General features: G+C 41.4%; 1 protein-coding gene across 6 annotated transcripts in view; it reads right to left on the bottom strand.

The window, feature by feature from the left end:
- Positions 1–12,646, bottom strand: part of disco-r (disco-related basonuclin zinc finger protein) — a 32,016-nt gene extending 19,370 nt beyond the window's left edge. The window contains exons 1-2 of one of the 6 annotated variants that reach the window (XM_070288308.1): positions 12,360–12,646; positions 10,619–11,016 (exon numbers count right to left, since the gene is read on the bottom strand). The gene's annotated coding sequence lies outside the window, so the exon portion shown is untranslated. Of the gene's footprint in view, positions 1–10,618; positions 11,404–12,359 lie in introns of those variants that run through there. The other 5 variants (XM_070288311.1, XM_070288306.1, XM_070288310.1 and 2 more) reach the window with 5 other exon arrangements.
- Between the last annotated feature and the right edge of the window lie 5,370 nt (positions 12,647–18,016).

Raw genomic sequence — 18,016 nt, 5'->3', positions numbered from 1 at the left:
CCCCAGCTCAGAGAGATCTGTGCTCTGTCCTCTGTGCTCCGAGCTGCATACTCCGCCATGACAAGTGTCCGCCCTTCCCTCCAAGCACACTCACTTCCCCCTGCTGTCTTCTGCTGTCCAAGAAAGCGGTGATCCCACAGTTCCATCTACTACGTCTTCGTCTTTGCCATCTCTGCCAGCTCCGCCATCCTTTTGGCACATAACGAGTTGCCATATTTTGATGGATTCGTCTCTGCGAGGTGTAAATATTAACCAACGGCCTGTGCGAAAACGTGCAGCATCCACAGCGGCCTCTGTCGAGGATGCCCCTGCCCCTGCCCCTGCCCCCCATCCCAGGCTTCCTTTGCGCGGCTGGAACTGGTTGCTGGTTACTGCCGTAGTTGTTAAACTTGATGACTGATGCTCATTGAATCTAATGCGAACGAAAGCCGCCTCGAATCGCACTCCGTTGCGCAGGCAAGAAGCCTCTTGTTTTGCAGTCAGGAGATTGTCATCGAGGATTGTATTTTATGTATATGCCAAACAATGGCTCAGGAAGGGTATAATATACATATATATATGCATATCTCAGACTACATAACTGATATTTGACTACAACAAATTTGTCTGTGAGATCAAAAGAATCCGTAGGCAACCTTTAAAGCGATATTAACTATTGAGAAAGTTGATCTTTTGATAAGCAGTATATTTTTAACTGGTGTTTATTCCTTTTCTAGATTTGTAATTTGTATTTTTAGGATATCTAAACATACATATATACAGATCGCCTGAAAGACAAGTATATAGCATACCTTCTTTTTAAGCCTTCTTTGCTTTAAAATTTTAAATTCTTTTAAGGATTCTCCAGAGTTTGAAATGAAATGAAAGCCAAGAAATCCCGTTTTAGAAGCGGTCAGGGAATAAAAAAAAAGGGAACTCGAAATTGCAATTGGATTGGAGAACAGGAGTGAAACCCTTGGCTAAACAATATATCAGCACGGAGTTGCGTGTCTGCGGTGACCCATGCGGTGTGGCAATTGCCGGCAGATAATGGCGCAAAGTGCCCGCCACGGGATGGATTGGGATTGGCAATGGAAGGGAATGGCATCGGCTGGAAATGGGAATATAGCAATGGGAATGGGTATTGAAATCGGAATCGGGATGAGGCAACAGGCAGCGGGCAACAACCACGGGCCAAAGTTGGCTCACCTGATACACTGTGCTTGGACTTGGCTTGTCATTAGCTCACAGCTGCCAGCGTGAGATCAATTAGAGGCACTGCTCCAAGTGGGACTCAGAGACTGGTTCAGTGAGAGAGAGAGACTGGGCAGGGAGGAGGCGGCTGGCAGGAAATCACTTGCCATTACAAATTGTCCACATCAATAAATGGAGTGGAGAGCGCACCGATGTCACCGGTTTCCCTCTGGGCACTGGACGACCTTGGGCGAAAATAGCTGGGCAAATATAGATCTCAGCCATCTTCAGGACCATCTCAGACCTTTGCTATATTTATAGTTTTGCGACAGCAAATTAAACATTAAATATACCCTGCTCGCCTTATCTACATAGGTAATACATATTAATTAAGCGATACTCTGGAAAGAATGCTAAGAATACCCTGAATTATCCCTAGGAAATTAATCCTTAAATATGCACAATATAAATTCCAAGAAACCGTAATTAATACAAGGGACTTGGGCACCGGATTTTTATAATATATAACCACAAAAACAAATCATTAAAAACCATTAGGCCATATTTTCTGAGAGCTGACAACTTAGTCCAACGTTTTTTTTTTGTGGGATTATCTCGTCTTAATCTTTGTGAAGCTTTAATATTCCAATTATTTCTTTATTGGCTTGTCAAACATATTCACGTCGCTCTCCAATCATAAATTTCCCATCGAGCCATCGGCCCATCTTCATCTACCATCTCCCGATGCCGATGCCTCCCCTCATTTCTCCGAGTGCAGGCCCGAATGCTAACTAATTGCAGACCTTGCTCCAAGCGGGGACATGGCCGTAGGGCAAGGGGGTTCTGTCCGGTGAGGTGGAGGAGGGCGATCGAAAATCTTTGACCCAAACAAAAACATGAATGCCGGCCGCCAGCCTCTGGCCATCATCAGTGGGGCTCGTTAAAAGCGAGTCTCCACTCCGATCCAGCTCCACAAACTTGTCTTTGACTGTGGTTATGCACAGACAGAAAATGTAGCCTAATTGATGAAGTTTTACATGCTAAAGATCGGTGTTAAGATAGGCAAATAGTTATAGATATAGATATATAAGAAAGCTAAAGTGCGCAGCCTAGAGTCCTTTTTGGGGCTGTGAACAGAGAGTTGTTTATGTTGTATATGAGAAAAAACCTTTTCAGAACTCAACTGCTCATTGCAAGCAATCTATATCTATATTTAATATATATATAATCCAATCTGTATCTAATTTAATCTGTATCTACATATACATATCTAATCTATATAATAACGTAAATAAAATACCTTTAGGTCAGGGGTGCCTGAAGCCCTGGCTCTGGCGAGTTAATAAACAATATATATCCACCCAGTACCTCCATAGTTTCAATTCCAAAAGTATTATTCAAGATTTTTCTTTCAGTGACTCTTCCAGCTGGCTTTCTTTCGATGCGTTCGCATTCGCTCCATGGAAACTGTTTGGCATGCGTGATAATTTGAATATAAAAGCATATTAAAAACGCGGTGCATCGCGGGATGACGACTACATCAGTGCGGCCAAGTCCAAACAGTAATTTCTCAAGCCTTAAATGCATAATTAATTCCCATTTCCATTTCTATGCCCGCGGGAGCAAAAGCTTTTTTCCCAGAGAATTGTCAACCGGAATGGGATTGAACATGGGAGCCGCCGAGCCACTATGCACTGCCGCGCGGCACAATGATTTTTTCGAGAGCAATTAAACGCCGAGCATGCCGTGGGTTTACGATGTGAAAAGAAGCCATTAGGGTCGCGCATGTCACAAATTAGCCAAAATTAAAAACATTTAATCTTTCGTGCCCAGGCCAAGTGAAGACGACAGAGGAGATAGAGAGCTGGGCACACAGCCGACACAGCCAAGAAAAAACCCACAAAATATATACAAAAGCACAACAAACAACTGAGCCAGAACAAAGACAAAGCCAGCAGCCAGTAGGCAAACAAAGGCATACCATCGGTCACAAGAATAGTTCAGGCATTCATTCTGCACTCAACTGCATCGAAATTAAGCTAGAAATCACGTAGATACTTTGGTTTTGGGGGAAGATACTTTGGATTTGACTCAAGATACTTTGGTTTTGACTAAAGATACTTTGGTTTAATGAAAAGATACTTTGCTTTTGAGAGAAGATACTTTGGTTTTGACTAAAGTTACTTTGGTTTTATGAAAAGATACTTTGATTTGAGAGAAGATACTTTGCTTTTGAGAGAAGATACTTTGCTTTTGAGAGAAGATACTTTAGTTTTGACTAAAGATACTTTGCTTTTGAGAAACGATTCTTGCTTTGACTAAAGATAAAGATATTCAGAAAATAATCTGCAATTATAGGACTTATTCAGATGCCCAGTTCTGTGCGATTTGGCCACTCACGCCACTCAATTGCTACAAATAGAAAGTTGACTTTTACGAGAGGCGAGCGAGAGGAAGAAGAGCCAACGAAATGAGTTGAGGCCAGCGTATGGATTCCGAGGTATTTTGTTGGATCACACTGTTCAGATGGCGATATTAGTCCCAGGCAGACAAGCTACCTGGGTGGACAGACAGAAAGAGAGAGAGAGAGAGAGAGACGAGGTGCCAGAAGGCCACAAGACAAGATGCTATCGATCTTAATCCGAGAAAAGCGAAGCTATGATTCGGATGTCAGTTCCCTGTCTGAAAACAAATCACAGTCGCACTTCCTATACAAGAGCGAGTTACCAACAAAAGTGGGGTATATAGGTTCGATGGCATCAGAACTTTGAGAGTTTAGGGAATATAGGGAAATATCACGTATACGTATAGGTATTTTGTAACCCCTACTATGTTTTATATACACATCTAAGCGTTTTCACAATCTCTTTGGTATATAAACTAGAAGCCAAGAGCTTTGCCACAAATATCTTTCCGCGATCACGACGCACGCACATAGTATCTTCGCATCTTGGAAATCGATTCGAAGCCCTCGACGGGCGGTGCTGACTCATTTGGCGTCGAGCAGATTCCATTGCCGCCAATCTCCGCTCTTTGATTTAGCCATTGTATCGGCCGATGTTTATTAATAATTGAGGCATGGTAATTATTTTAGTTTCCAACGGACCGACCTTGTCGACCGGCTGATCAGAGACGGACTTCTGTCAAAGGCCGTTCGACGCGATCGTTGCCAATCTCTCACGGCCTCGTGACGTGAATTGATTTCTGTGTGAGTTATGTTATGAAAAATGTGTGTACTCTGGGGTGTATGTACATGCATCGAGTTCGTGTCAAAGAAGTGCGAGCTCCACGCACTATCCGCTGCCCTCCCCCCCAGCTCCATCTCCATCTGGTCCATCTGCCATGGGCAATCATCAAATCCAATCCAATCCAATCGGAGATCGGAGATCGGAGACCCCTTTCAGCCGGCACAGACAATGGAAGAATTGTATTTTTCTTAAGACTCTGCCGGACGAATAATAATAGAGAATCAAGTTTGTGAGGTTGACTGTTGTGTGCACTATAGCGGTCAGAATAATAGTAGCAATGGAAATTTTAAATAAATAATATGTCCTCTTCAATTAAGTTTGAGTATAGCTTTTTAAAGGTACTATTTAGTTTGTATTGTATTATTATTGGTAAACTCGTTATCTTATTCTATTAGCAAGAATTTAAGTACAAGCTTAGTTTTTGTTAAAAAGAAATATAATTATAAATTCATTTCCCCTTTAAACTTGTTGGGAATTGCTTAATTTAAATCTTGACCGCGGGTGTATCTATTACCGCGGCATATCCACCTTGAACCGCGACCCCCTGCTGGACGGTGGAGATTGAGACGGTGATGGCGATGGTGAGATGCCGAGGGGAATCGCTGAAATGGGCGGGAAAACGATTACGATTGCGATTGCCCGACGCGTTGACTGACGATGTCAGAAAGCCCCGTTCAGGAGTACACAGTATACTTGGTTTTCCAAGTCAACGATTTCCTTATACCAGACACAGAGAGCTGTTAATTATTAATTATAGTTTAAAATATAACAATATAACCAAAAGGGAAGTTGGAATTAACACATAAATCGACAATTAAGCCACAAAGTATATTTCTAACTCCTTTATAATTTGTAAAAGTAAAAGGAAAAGCTAAAGAAATACTTAACAATTCTAAACTCAATTTAAAATTACTAAATGCTAAAGTCCAAGAATTTCTAATTAACTCAGTCTTAGCCTCTTGGTTTTTATATTTTCCCAAGAGTTCCTTTCGATTATTGCCTGATCCAATGTCTGATAATTAGGCCCATATTTTGTCACTTATTTGCGTAAATTTTTTCGCTGAGCGCCGGGCCATGCAATTAAGCGATTCTTTTCCTGTTTTCGGACCATTTGCCGCATTCGTTATGGTTATGGCAGTTGGACAATAAGTGGTCGTCGGTGGCAAAGCCGTGGCTTTCTGGCCGGAGTCGGGTTGCAAAACAAAGCGGCAACAAAGGCAGCTAACCGACTCGGACACTGGAAAATTCAATTTAGTGCAGGAGCAGCAGCAAAACATGGCCAGAAAACAGAAAACCGAAAAAGAAAACAACAGAAAAAAATAAAAAAAAAACAGAGAGAAAACCGACAACAGAAAACTAAAAACACCGCAAAGCAAGTGAGTGGCGAGTGCAATAAATTGTTTCATTCGCGGCACGACGCGCACCTGACACATAAGCTCCGAATTGTCGTCTTCATCTGCCCGGAAAGAGTCTCCAGGATGCATTGGCAATGCCGGCCGATTCCAGGCGACGGATCCCAGGAGATCCCGATCTGGCCAAAACCGATCGGATGGGCCAATTCGCGCGGCAGATTGAACATCTGGTGGCTTGCTGTGAGCCAAGCGAATGGCGGCGGCCTTTGGGCAACAGTGGTTGCCATGGGATATATTTACTTAAATTCAGCTTAGCATAAAAGTGGTTTTAAAGATTTAAAGCTCAAAGGATAATCTTCTATTCAGTAAGCTTAATAGATAATCATATAAAAACACCAAAATATATTGTATATTATATTATAAAAAGAACAAACACAACTTTTTGAATATAAATGAATATATTTTTGTCTCTATTCGATCTGTAAGGATATATATAAGCTTTGTTTCTTGTTTTCATTTTTCTTGAAGATCACCTGCTACGACTGTTAATTTATTCGCAAAACAAATCAAGATATTCCCTTAAAATCTGACACAACTGTTCAATATTCTATTTATACGGCAATCCAAAGTCCTTCAACCACTGTGCGCAATTATAGGCCTTGGTCGGCGGGGGCGGCGGTGGGAGATGCAGTGGATTGAGCGGATTATACAAGTCGGCGCTGGGCAGCAACAATTACAATGACGAGGTCGGACGTGGATATGGATGTGGATGTGGATATGGAATTGGAATGGGGATTGGGATGTGGCTCTGGCTCTGGTTGTGGCTGTGACTGTGACTGGGGGGCTGTGGCCGTGGCGGGGGCTGTGAGGACAATGTCCCATGTCCTCCAGTCGCTGGCGATTGCATCTGCAGAGTCGTGTTGCCGCTGCCGTTGCAATTTCATTTTATGCCACCGCAGGCAAGGGACTCGTTTTTTTTTTTTTTTTTTTTTTTTTTGTTCGCCTTTTTGCGGGCGTGCAAAATGATTGCAGTCCTGGCGTGTTCCCCCTCATGTGAGAGAGTGACAGAGATCGCTCGCCTTACCCCACACCCCACACCCCTCATACCTCATCCCCCACCCGACACACGCCCCATTCTGCGCAGAGTCCGCCCCTGGCCGAGCTTTCCACCTCATTATAACCTGACTCCACTCTGCTAATTCATGGCGAAATATGCTAATTAATAGCCGGCAAAGGGCACATGAGTCGAACGCAGAAATGGCAGAAAACTGAAACGGGCGGGAACTAGAAATCCGGCAACTGTTTAAGTAAGATGATCAACTGGCTGGGATTCTCTCTTGTCTCGGAGCTAACAACAAATTACGACTATGATTCATTGGCTTGTCCGGGTTTCCTCTTACTTCCAAGTAACTTTAGACTGGCAGATGAACTCGGCATGGCAAAGACACCTTCTTGGCAAATAATTCAACTAAAAAATGAAACTAAAATGCACTTAAAATAGCTAAATATACTTTACATTATCTTGGCTACTTCATCAATAGGATTCTGGTTGGTTCAGAGCCCTGAACCCTGAAGGCCTGAGGACCGCATTGGAGTTTTCAGTTGGAAGTAACAAGTCACGGACGCAAAAAGCCGGGACAATCAACAAATTCATTTGCACTTCCAGTTAGCACGTCGGCGAGAGAGTCGCTGGCCATTGCACAATATCCCAGGAGACAAATTCACCTGGTCTTGTCCATTTTTTAAACACTGTTTGCATTGCGGTTGGGACTGGTCCGGACTGCGGCGCATAATTTTGTAACACACTGTTCAAATTTCTCAGGCAGTTGAAATATAAATGCTGGAAAAATTAGATTTTCTTTTAGGTTAATTTGAGAGTTAACTTAAACAGGTTAATAAACCGAACAAGACTATTCGGCTTGGTAAAAATACAGGTGATTTCCAAAGAAGATTAATATAAACTCAAATTGTGTCTTAATTCATTGCTAAAAAAAAACCCACGTCCATTATTTATCGTTTAGATAAATTGCAGGCGCCAGGTAAGAAAGGATTTTATCTGGTACTTAGCTTTTTCGGTCAGATAACTATCTGGAAACCGGGCCCTCCCCAACCCCAGCTGGCGCCCCTCGTAAATGCCTGAGCGACAATCTTTGCCGGCAGCCAAGCATGAGATAGCAGTCGCTGGTATCTATAGCCCTACAGAGGTTTTCGCCTGTCACTCGGTCTTTGTCGCTTGGCCACCTTCCACAGCTGCACTCGAAGAAAGTGCAGCCGTCACTTGAAATTTGTATAGTTTTAAAGAGACCAAAGAAATTCCATAATTTTTAATTGAAATTTTAAAATTGTTATTAAAAATTTAAAGAAATTTAATCAGTATTTAAGGACGAATTTAATTCCAATAATTTATATAAATTTTAAAGATTTATTTGTTAAGCATTAAAGTACTGCCTTCAAATGTTAAATTGTACATTAATGCAATAACTAAAACATGTATAAAAAAATATTTCAGGTGCACTCGAACAGATCGGTTGCCCAGAAGGGAACGCCGCACGGCATGGAGACGGAGGAGGAGGAGGCATGGTGCAAATAACAACTGGAAAAGTCAACTGCCGTTCTATTGCTAATTATAAGCACGGTGTAAATTTACAATGCCTGTGTTTACAGCTCACGAACAAGCGATTATATGGCTATATAGTTATGGCCTCCGCTGTGACTCGCGCCCACACACACATTCACAGACATACAATACAAGGGTACAGCTATAGGCAATGAAATAGTATTTTATTTTACAGCAGATAAATATAAAGGATTAACAAAGGGTTTATATATTGATATTAATAAAAAGAATGCAAAAGTTTTTTGAGAAAAAAAAAATATATATATACATTTGTTGTAAAATGTTTTTTTCCGAAAATATTCTATTAATTTGTTAAGATAGTGCAAGGAATTAGCACTTGAAGTCTTGAAATCTTGATAAAAATCTTCGCTTTTCTTGTATTAACAAATTTTAAGCCACTCTAAATTTAATAATTTACTATCAGAAGATTTTAGAGCTACCAAAACTATTTTTCTGTGTGTATATACCTGTATATTCGGCTGACAAAGGCAATATAAATGCGAAACAAAAGGCAATGTTGTCGGGGGATCTGTTGTCAGGTTTATTCACACTAAAACTGGAAAAACCAATCTTATTTCCATCCACTTGCTACCGTTCTGAGATCTCTGTTGTCTTCATTTGTCATTTTGGCGGAGTTGGAGCTACACATACGTTCAGATTTCATTTATTGTTCATCGCTTCTGCGAATCGGAAATCAATGTTTAGACAATACATCGCCAGATATACAGATATATATATATGCAAACATATATAGCATACAAGCGAGACCCGAGTGCGGAACCGACCTTGAGACTGAATAAAAAAGAGAATTAATAAAATAAAATGGCCTGTTTAATCCATGGGAAAATCCAGATGGAAGACAAGGCTGGGAAAAATGGGGGGAGTGCTCGTGAGGGAAACCCAAGGCTGAATGAAAGAGCTTCGAAAGCATTAGAATAAATGCTTGAAAAAAATGGGACAACAAAATAAAGCTATTTAATAATTATGAACAAAAAGAAAGATCAAGAAATAAAAGCCATTCATGTTGGATAATCAATTCGCTTGACTAGAATTAACTTTAATTTAATCTTAAATCTTAGAATTTAGCATTGAAAACACTGCCTTACACAATTTTCCGATTGACATATGAATGTAATTAATCAGATAAGATAACATAAGTTATCGTTAGACAGCCATTTAAATAGTGTTTATCTTAATGTAAGGTGTTACATTTATTTACAACTACTAGTTCCAATTAAGTGTTGGGCGTTAACTATTGAATTTTATTTTAGCAATACCATTTGTTAATCTTTTTAGACTCCAGCTGATAAGGAAACTACTACTTTTAGGTAAATAGAAATTTCCTGGCCTTAGAATTCAACAATTCAACATGAATGTTTTACGTAGTTTTCTCAGTTATTTCTTTAAGCTATTGTTATTTTTATTGCAATTGGTTTTCTTGTATTCACACAATTAATAATATGTTTATCTGAAGCTCAAATCATCATCAGGTTAGAAAATTTAAGACCTAGGGCTGTAGTTTTCATTTAAGATTATGTAAATACCGTCGGCATGAACTTGTTAAAAAATGATCCAGATTCGTTCCCAAAACAACGAAAATAAGATATAAAAATTATGTAAAATTCACAAATTATACATACATATATAACTTATAATATCGTTTCAGTGTGCATTTAAATGTTGATTATTTTCGAACCCTATTAAAGTATACAAGTATATTTTTTAGCAGCATCAACAGCCGACTCAATCTATCTATCTGAATGAAACCTTTTATATAGTTTTCTTTTCATTGTGGGTAATCAAAAAATGTATTGGAGCAAATTCTAACTTTGTTGTCTTTCAACATATTTTAACATTAGCATATTAAACTTATTTAAGTCGAACCGCTTTTCGATTAGTTGCTAAAAATATAGTTATAATACAAGAAATAATTAAAATATTATATTATTTTGAGGGAAATTATTGCCTTAAGAAGTAAAACAGTATTTTTTAATTACATTTATATATGTAAATTTATGTTTTTAAATTTTAATTACTTCTTTCAATAAAATAAGATCATTTCTGATCAAAAGCCTGATTTGGGTTTAAAAACACAACATGAAAAACGGAAAGAAATTCACCCTACCCCTTCAATTGGAAAAACGTTGTTAAATGCTTGCTTGTATATTTTTCCAATAGGATTGAAAAGATAAGAAGTTTTGTTCTTGAGTCTTAACTCTATCGCTCACCTGTGTCCGTGTTGGTGTGATTCGTTGTTGTTGTTGCAGTAGGTATTTAACTGTAGTTGTTGTTGCTGCTTTTAGTCGTATTATTGTTATGATGATTATATTTATTTATTTACTATTATTTTTGGGGCGTCTAGGCACAGCACACACATGCACGTACACATACGCGGACATGAACGCACACACACTGGCAACACTGCATCCCCACGAGAGAGCGTGTGAGTGTGTGTGTGTGTGTGTGTGTGTGGTGGTGTACGCGATTGATTTGTTGTTTTGCTTTTCTTGAGATGTTGTTATTGTTATTCCCGGTGTCGTTCATCCGGCCTCTTCCTCTAGCCACCGCTCCGTATTCATTCCGCTGTTCATTTTAATCGGGCGACAACGCCGTGTTTTAATTGCAACTAAAAAAGCATAATATGTGAGAAAAAAACGGACACTGCTTGGTTGGTTGCTTCTGTGGTCCTCGCTCTCCGCTCTTATCGGCTGCTCTTTGGTTCCGTATTTCGGTCCGTGCGAAGAGGACAGGCAGAGGCCGCAACGCCGCCGCTTTTGAGAACGGTTATAAAATCGCGCGACACCGAATTGGCGCTGCTTTGGCCGCTGTCGACGTCGCGTCGCCTCGCTGCTGCTTGCTGCCGATGTCGCCATTTTTGCTGGCCCAACTTTTATGCACTTTGCACTCGCCCTCGCTCGTTCGCTCGCGCTCTTTCTCGCTCTCGCTCGCTAACCCCATCGCACACATGCACATGCAGGCGATAGTGCGCGCTCGCTCGCACGCCTACGACACAAACAACGGGGCACACTCGCATTCGCACACAAATACGCTTGGACCCACACCCGCACCCACACCCGCTCTCCCACCTACAACACACAATCAAAAACCCATTCGGCTACTTGGGCCCACGCCCCTCTCGGCCACCACCCCACCCCAGCCGGGCCCGTTCTAATAAAAAGGCGACACAAGCAGCGCGCCATCGTTTGCCTTTCGACCAATGACACTCAACGACAATATTAAAGAACGAACGAGCGAGCATACACACACACACGCAGGCCAGCAAGCACGCACGAAACACACGCAAAAAACGAATCACAAAAAACGAAATGTCGACGTCGTCGTCGGCAGCGCTGCCGCAGATGCTGGGGACACACACAGAACGGTGAATGGGAGAGCGGGAGAGCCTCAAGGAGCTATGTAATCCAATTGAAGAGGGGGAAAACGGGTGTGGATGAGGACGAGGGTGTTGTGTGTGTGTGCGGGAGGGACGAATAAAAAACGAAGCGGGGAAGCCAATCCAAAAGACGCAGCTGCGACGACGACGACGACAAGCGACAAAACGACAAACGACAACGATGAAGGCGACACTTCTGCGGCAGTGCGAGTGGGACGGCGACTCTCGGATGGAATGCAAGCAGCAAGCAGTGGAAACAAACGGAAAGAGGGACCAAGCAGCAGAAGGAGGAGGAGGAGGGGGAAAAGTAAATAGCAGGACACTCGCTGCGTGTATGAGTACGGTGTAGGTGTGAGTGTGCGAGGGTGGTGCGTGGACCCTCCCCCCTGGTGGACCGCGCTCCCTAGTGTCCAGCGAGAGGCGGGGCGCAGATCCTTTAGTGGTGGGTTCTCTCACACGCAAACGGTTCACAATAAAAACAGTAACAGTAACAATAAAAAAATATGAACGAAATTAAAAAAAAATTTGCCGCAATCTTGGAGTATTATTTTTCTTCTCTTTTTTTTCTTGCGTACTTATTCTTGTGTTTTTGGCGACGGCAAAACGGAGAACGCGTTTCTTGTTTGCTTCTTTATTTTTGTTTCTCGTTTGCTCGTGGCTTTTGAATTTTTTTGTGCACTTATTGTTTTTGGCCGACCGACCGATTTCCGATGCCGATTCCGATTACCGATTGCCAGCGATGCGGTGCGTTGTGCGGTGTGCGATGCGATGCGATGCGACTTGTTCGAACTTGTGCGGATTTGAAATCACGTCGCCGCTGCTGCTGTCGCTGCCTCAGCCGTCGCAGCCGCGGCTGCTGCTGCTTGGCGCTCGCGAGCAGCGAGAGGGAGCCAAAGAAAGCACACACACGCACGCACACATACTCTGCCTTGGCTACTATGTACATGGGACTCTCTCGCAACGGCCACTGGTGGACACTCGCATACACGCACACATAAACGAGGCAAAAACACGCGAGTTTCCCTCCGCCGCTCACACTTCCATAAACGGGTGGCAGTTGTCCATTCGCTCTGTACGTGTGTTGTATTGCCGGCTCCCTCACTCTCGCATGCTCACGCCCAGCTCCCAGGCAGCGCTGAGAGCCGTAAGCGGCAAGCAAGCAGTGCAAAGCGCTGGCACTGAGAAATTAAGAGAGCGTTGCGCTCTTTCGCTGTCAACACGCGCTCTTTGCCGGGTTCTGTTCTAGCACCCTGCCAGACAGTCCCTTCGATAACAGGATTTTTAAGAATTGAGTCGATAATAATCCTTAAATGATCGATATTGTGCTTAACTATCTAAAGAAGAAATTTTAATTGTAACTGATTGTGATTAATAGTATTTAAATCTTTCTTAAATATATATTTTTTAATATTAAAATAATTTAATGCTTAAATTAACTATAATTTTAGTTTTATTATATTTTAAATTTAACAATTTGGTTTTCTGGAGAAAAATAAATTTAATAAATATGAACTGTAACACTTCTTGTAGAGTCTTTAAGCTTCGGTGTTAGATTTTCAAGAGGTTGTCTTTAGTTCAAAATACCTTTTAAGCTTCCAATAAGAGAACAATTACTATGCTGCAGTGAAGGAAGCTTGAATTTGGTGAAAATAATAAAATGTTTATTACGAATTTATGTCTTAGCTTAAGCTAAATCCGTTAATTAAAAAACTAACTAATAAATAAATAATAAAAAGCTTGAGTTCTTGGTTATAATTGTAAATTGAATGATTTAATCGTTATCCTGAAGCCGAAAACCACTATAAAAATGTATTTTCTTTATTTTTTGTATGATCACTTTGATGTCTTCTAAAAGAATATATTTATTTACCTCCCACTATAAGCCCGAATAATGAATTAAAGTTCTTTTACCATTTAAGGAAATTATTAATTAATTAATTATTATTCTTCATTAATTTTGTTACAATATTTCCGATACTCCTGAACCAATACAAAACCCAATGCCAGGGCTTTATTTTTATGATTTTTCCCCACCCCACTGCCCTGCCACATCCCCCGGCAAACGGAGGCGGAATCCATCCGGTGCGGAGGGGCAGGAGTGCGGATCAAGTGTGCACTAATGAAATAATTAATTACGAGCGCAGGCACATCGAGTTGCTCGCGGCCGCCGCGGCGGTTCGTGGGAGCCATCCATCGATGGACCGACCCACTCCCAGGGCGTATCTGTATCTGAATCTGAATCGGATTCTGGGTCTGGAATCGGCCAGTGGTGCATTCGTGATGATGCCAAGTAGTGTGTCACTCCCGGGTGGGGGGACGGTCACCCAGGCGAACATAGTCGCCCAATCGACTTTAATTAAATCACTTTTCGGGGCAAATTGTGGCCCCTCGCGAACCGCTCTCTTTTACGATACAGAGATTTGCCGCGGGGATCGAATTTCCTTTTATTGAAAAATATAAAACCGCCCCGAATCGGCCTATCCCTCCTAAGTTTATGAAAAACGTTTGCAGGAAATAAATAGTAAAATAATAATAAAACTTACTAGTAAACATAATTAATTTTATATAACTTTTTCCATTCCCACAACAATCTTGAAATGCAGAGCCAAGCGTTAGGTTATCAAGAGTTACATACTGATTTATTTCTTTTTAGTATATTATTTCTTAACTATATTTGCTTAAATATTCCTAAATATTCAATACTAAAGGTTTTCCATCTGGAAGTGACTTTAAGCATGGATATCAATCCGTTGTAATATTTCTTATTCCCCTTTAACCCGAAGACAGCGGATTCTGCAGAATTGCCAGTGGAATTCAAATGTCAATTGGATACAAATAGAATGCTTATTCTCTCACATACAATTTTCATGTGAATGCACTCGAAAAATATGTGTGTTTAGAAAGAAAAAGCATGTCTATAAATTATGATTAAGGTGAGCGAAGCGAAGTTATCATTTAAGTGAGAAAATATTCCTTAAATAGAGGGTAGTCAATGTAATTAAGGTACAACTGACAGCTACATATACATATCTACATTTATTTATCGTAATAATATTCATAATCAATTGATTAGCTCGATAAATATTCGGTTTGATCCAAATTGAGATTTAACAAGTATGTATTCCCTTTGACCACAAAATTAGTAAATTCTCATCACTAAATTATCAAGTCTAAGATTCAACATTAGTGTTGATTCAATAAATACCGATTGTGCCAGCGATAAACCAAAAAACAATTCGATATTTTCGATAAATCATATATTTTTATGTACAAAAAAGTATTCTTTTTTTTTTTATTTTTTAAAGGGTGATCTTTGAATTTAATTGGTATTTGTATTTAAGTTTACCCTTTCTTTTTATCAATTTCTTTTGGTTACTTATTTTTTGCAAGTGTATCTTGACATGCATGTGCATCTGTATCTGCATCTGCATCTGCATGTGCTGTGCTTTTGTATGTTCTGCATTTTGTAGACACATTTTGTTTATCGGATGCGAAAGTAAATACGAAGATGGAGTTGTACATGGTTGGACCTCGGTACCTATGTACATACATTCGTAGGTATTTATATATATACATATAAATAAGGGCACACAGATGTGTAAACTATATCTATTGCCCCGCCAGTATCGGCAACTCTGTTTTGGGGCTTCTGTATCTCTGTATCCCTGCATCTGTATCTGTATATGCGGCGGAGTCTCTGTATCTATAACTCCGCCGGATGTGGTGGTGGTGGTGGTGGTGGCGGTGGCGTGGGTCACATCGAAAGGACCAAGGACCTGCCCCACCAGCTACCAGGCGGTGGCCATACAGCGCTCCCGTTTCCCCGCACAATCGCACAATCCGATGACCGACAGAGTGCGGTAATCCTGTGGCGGCCTCAGGAGGGCGCAGCGCATAGGGGGAGGGGCGCATGTGACACAAGGAAATGTGTCCCCAGCCTGCACCACCAGCGCCTCTCCCCTGTCCCGCTCTCGTCCTCTTGCTCGCTCGCTTGCTCTCGCTCCCAGGTGCACCTACTCCCAGCGCACATTGGTCGAAAGCTGAATGGATGGCTGCGCATGGCCCGAAGAGAAAGTGTGTGTGCGTGTGTGTGTGTGTGTGAGCGCCTCTCTCTCTCTCTCTCTCTCTCTATCTCTCTTTTGCTTGCTCCCTCTGGCTCTATCTCGTTCCCTCCCCGTCGGCTAAGCAGTGCAGTCAGCAAGGAAGGGGCCTTCTAGGGGGGGAAAAGAGGGGCAGCTTAATTTGAGTCGCAGAATTATGATTTCGATTTAAAGTCGGGAATATAAAGCATATGCACTTGAGCTGCCGATTAGCATGTGGGCGCCAATGGTCGTCAAGTCAAAAAGTTAGTGCACGCAAAAAAAAAAAAAAAATCTGGAAAATTGGATCCAAAAGATTGAAAATTCTTAATTCTTTTAAGAGTTGAATAGTTGTTTCTATTACATAAAAATGATTTATAAAATATTGAAATATTTTTTCTATACTTACCCACACAAATAGAGTTCTAACATTACCTAACTTAAGGGATTATGAAGATTAGGAAAATAAACTCAAGAAAACTGTTTTTTTAAACTGTTTTTTAAGTACCATATATTGAAGGTCAGTGTTAGGTTTCCTCGATATATACATAATTTCAAATTCGAAAACAATTTGCTAATCGAGGGCCGGCTCCCTGCATTTTTCTCCATGTAACTGCCTGTGCCGGCCGAAGGTGAGCCCTCAAAGTCTCGTGAGATGATTACCGCGGCGGAGGGTGGAGCGTGGTGGTTGGGGGCTAAATGATTCCCATGGATGCGTGAACCGATTTCAGCCAAGGAGCGAAACATCCGAACAATGTGGCCAAAACGGGGGACGGGTAGATGAGGGGACAATGGGGGGGCGATGGGCGTGCGACTCAACGCCAGGCCCGCCCCTGAAATATAGATTTTTTCCTCGTCTTAACTATGAGAAATTGCTGGCCATCATCTAGATAACTGGTTCCAGGCATCATCATCCTGCGTGCAAGGGAGGAAGTTTTTGGTCAACTCGGTTATCGGCAAAAATTTCCATATATCTACATACTTCTTTTAGATTTAGTTCTTAAACTTTAACTTCAATTCACTAGACTATATAATTGATATATACTATATATTTAGCACCTATTCTAGCTCTTAGTTTTTGTAAATAAAGTATTATTAGATCTTACGCCTTTAAAATATAGATTTACAAGTACTTGACTTTGCTTAAGACCTGGAAACCCTATATCATTAAGGTGATGCCCTTGAGATGGACAGTTTCTTGGCTTACCCCGGCTTTCACCGACGCCACCCGGACTTGGAAGGGAGGGGAGTAAGAGTAACCCTAGTTGACCATCTCAAACTGCGGGTTGGGTTACCGCCCCGCCATGGAAACAGACCTTGGGGCAGGGAATGGAAATGGGAAATTGGGAACTGGAAACTGGGAATTGGGAACTGGTCACCGAGTACCGTGCACCTCGCTTTCGAGACCGGCCAAAACGAAATAGAAAGGCATACTGTTCAGTCCGGCGATTTTCAAGAGCGTTAATTTGTGACAAGAAGATAAATGTGCTGCGTCGTCTGTGGCGCGGCTCCCCGCCCCTCGGCTGTTCTAATGTGGGGGAACCCTCCTCCAAAAGGTGAAGGTGACTGCCGACGCGGACGTGAATGTGGCCTGGCCGTGGCCAATGATCAAAAGCCGTGCCGAAATCCAAGCCCAGGCGAAAGGAGGCGAGCTGTTCAAGGGAGGGGGGATTTTGACCGCAATTATGCGATAAAGATGAAACAATGTGGTGTCATTTTTATGGTTCTCTTTCGATCCCACACACAACCACACACACACAGGCACACACACAAGGTCAGCGATAATCTATAATTGCCCTGGCTATAACAATTGTTCCTTTAATTCCCCCGCCGACGACGACGACGACAACGAAAAGGGACACTGTGTGTCCTACTGTCGCGGAACGGAACGGAAGGCTGGAAGGATACACAGAGCACAAAAGTTGACACCTTTTAAGGGAGACTAAATTTCACATAAAATCTATTCGAGCTATATTTTTAATATATTTAAATATCAGAATATTTGTTGTTTCTTTATTTATAAAATTTGTAAAGGCTTTTAAATAATTATTAATAATTTACTTTAAAGGCTTGTATTGTTTATATGTTTAAGTATAATTAATTTAATTAAAATACTTAATATTAAAATAGTAATACAGTAAACTTTATCACCT

The sequence above is a fragment of the Drosophila kikkawai genome, chromosome X (genome assembly GCF_030179895.1).
Source record: "Drosophila kikkawai strain 14028-0561.14 chromosome X, DkikHiC1v2, whole genome shotgun sequence".
NCBI classification, from domain to species: domain Eukaryota; kingdom Metazoa; phylum Arthropoda; class Insecta; order Diptera; family Drosophilidae; genus Drosophila; species Drosophila kikkawai.
Note: the sequence above shows the minus strand (reverse complement) of the source record. Positions and strands in the feature narration are given on the sequence as shown.